Source organism: Tamandua tetradactyla, chromosome 4 (assembly GCF_023851605.1).
Source record: "Tamandua tetradactyla isolate mTamTet1 chromosome 4, mTamTet1.pri, whole genome shotgun sequence".
NCBI classification, from domain to species: Eukaryota; Metazoa; Chordata; class Mammalia; order Pilosa; family Myrmecophagidae; genus Tamandua; species Tamandua tetradactyla.
The window spans coordinates 190,296,350-190,298,759 of record NC_135330.1 but is presented as its reverse complement, the minus strand read 5'-3'; the positions used below and the strand labels follow the sequence as shown (position 1 = coordinate 190,298,759).

Here is a 2,410-nt window from a genome sequence, read left to right as displayed (position 1 = left end):
AGATAGTTGGTTGAACAACATAAGTACATGGAACCTTGAGTAAGACATGAGATTTTGTTTGTTTGTACAGAGTGATGCCCCAATGAATCCCAGAGCGATTTGATCAGTGAGTGGAAAAGTATTTGCAAAGTCGCCTTCAGGGAATGGTGAGAACGGGGGAAAATTCAACTTCCCCAAGTAGAATTCTTGATATTCTCACAAGCAGTGTGGACACCCAAAGCTATAGGCTGAGCCCCCAATCTTGGGGTTTGTTCATATGAAATTTAACCCCACAAAGGATAGGTCAAGTCTACTTAAAATTAGGCCTAAGGGTCACCCCCAAGAGAGCCTCTTTTGTTGCTCAGATGTTGCCTCTCTCTCCAGCCAACATGACGAGCAGCCTCACCATGCTCCCCCTCTCTGCATGGGACATGACTCCCAGGGGTGTGGACCTTCCTGGCAACGTGGGACAGAAATCCGAGAATGAACTCAGACTCAACATCAAGGGATTGAGAAAATCCTCTTGACCAAAAGGGGGAAGAGTGAAATGAGACAAAGTGTCAATGGCTGAGAGATTCCAACAAGAGTCGAGAGGTTATCCTGGAGGTTATTCTTATGCATTAAGTAGATATCACCTTGTTATCTAAGAGGAAATGGAGAGGCTGGAGGGAACTGCCTGAAAATGTAGAGCTGTGTTCCAGTAGCCATGTTTCTTGATGATGATTGTATAATGGTGTAGCTTTCACAGTGTGACTGTGTGATTGTGAAAACCTTGTGTCTTATGCTCCTTTTATCTAACTTATCAACAGATGAGTAGAACATATGGAATAAAATAAGTAAAAGGGGGAACAAATGTTAAAATAAATTTAGTTTGAAATGCTAGTGATCAATGAAAGGGAAGAGTAAGGGGTAGGGTATTTTTTTTTCTGTTTTCGTTTTATTTTTTCTGTTGTCTTTTTGTTTCTTTTTCTGAATTGATGCAAATGTTCTAAGAAATGATCAGGATGATGAATCTGCAGCTGTGATGATATCGTGAATTACTGATTATATATGTAGAATGGAATGATCACATATTGGGAATGTTTGTGTTTCTTTCTGTAACTTTTTTTTTAATTAATAAAAAAATTAAAAAAAAAAAAAAAAGAAACATGGCTACTGGAACACAGCTCTACATTTTCAGGCAGTTTCCTCCAGCCTCTCCATTACATCTTGAAGAACAAAGTTATATCTACTTAATGCGTAAGAATAATCTCCAGGATAAGCTCTGGACTCTGTTTGGAATCTCTCAGCCATTGACACTTTATTTTGTCTCATTTCACTCTTCCCCCTCTTGGTTGAGAAGGTTTTCACAGTCCCTTGATGCTGGGTCTCAGCTCATTCTAGAGTTTTTCTCAATTCCTTGATCCAGTTCTCGCCATTCCCTGAAGGTGACTTTGCAAATACTTTTCCTCTCACTGATCAAATTGCTCTGGGATTCATCATTTGATACTGTGAGGAATAGATAAGCCTCCATTCACAGCTCCCTTAAGAGCCCCCAATACTTTATTTCCAGTGATAGCCCCAGAAAGTCCTTCCTCCAAATAGCAGGTACCAGGTTGACCATCAATACTTTCTACATTACATTCATCTCCTGTTACCTCCACTTGACCTTCATAGATCTTGTCCATGCCAAACCTGCTGAGGAGCCTGCAGGCTAGCAGCAGGCTAGTACAACGTGCTACAGCATAATTTCTCAGGCAACCTTCACACATACTTTGGGAGTTCATAGGCATAAGCTGCGCAGACTGTCATATCCTCTTCTACATGGGCATAAGCAATCAGGCAAATGATATCCCTTTTAGTTACATGAACTATCATCCTGTATTTGGGCGTGTTGTGCTTATTTTTATCCTGTATTACCAAGCATTTCTGAGCATAGTAATCGGTTTTACCCTCTCATCTTTTTTTTTTTTTTTTCATTTTTCTTTTTTTGGCATGGGCAGGCCCAGGAATTGAACCCTGGTCTTTGGTATGGCAGGCGAGAATTTAGCTACTGAGCCACCATTGCATGGTCCTCTCATCTTCTAAATTTCACTTAGTATCTCTTGAAATATGGCTTATTCTTAACAACTTTAACAAACCCCATTCTGCAGAACAGAAACCAGCGCCCACAGTTTAGTACAGGAGGCCCAGGAGTGCAACAGTGGCAGGGGGTACGGGAATGGGGGGGATAGTTTCCTTTTTGTTACCATAGGGCCGGCTTAATGTAACATCCTAAACCTATAATTATCTTGTTTGCTTTGACTTAACTTCAATACCATATATAAACTATGTTGCTATAAATCTTTATCCTCCACCTTTATGCAGCTCTTGTCACAAATTACATATTTATACATTGAGTTCCAAACCATTGATTTATCTTTACATTTTATGCATTTGACTTTAGATCCTG

At 40.1% G+C, this 2,410-nt stretch overlaps 1 pseudogene; it reads right to left on the bottom strand.

Moving 5' to 3' along the window:
- Window positions 1–1,457: 1,457 nt before the first annotated feature.
- On the bottom strand, window positions 1,458–2,104 carry LOC143680598 (large ribosomal subunit protein uL18 pseudogene; annotated as a pseudogene).
- Window positions 2,105–2,410: the final 306 nt, after the last annotated feature.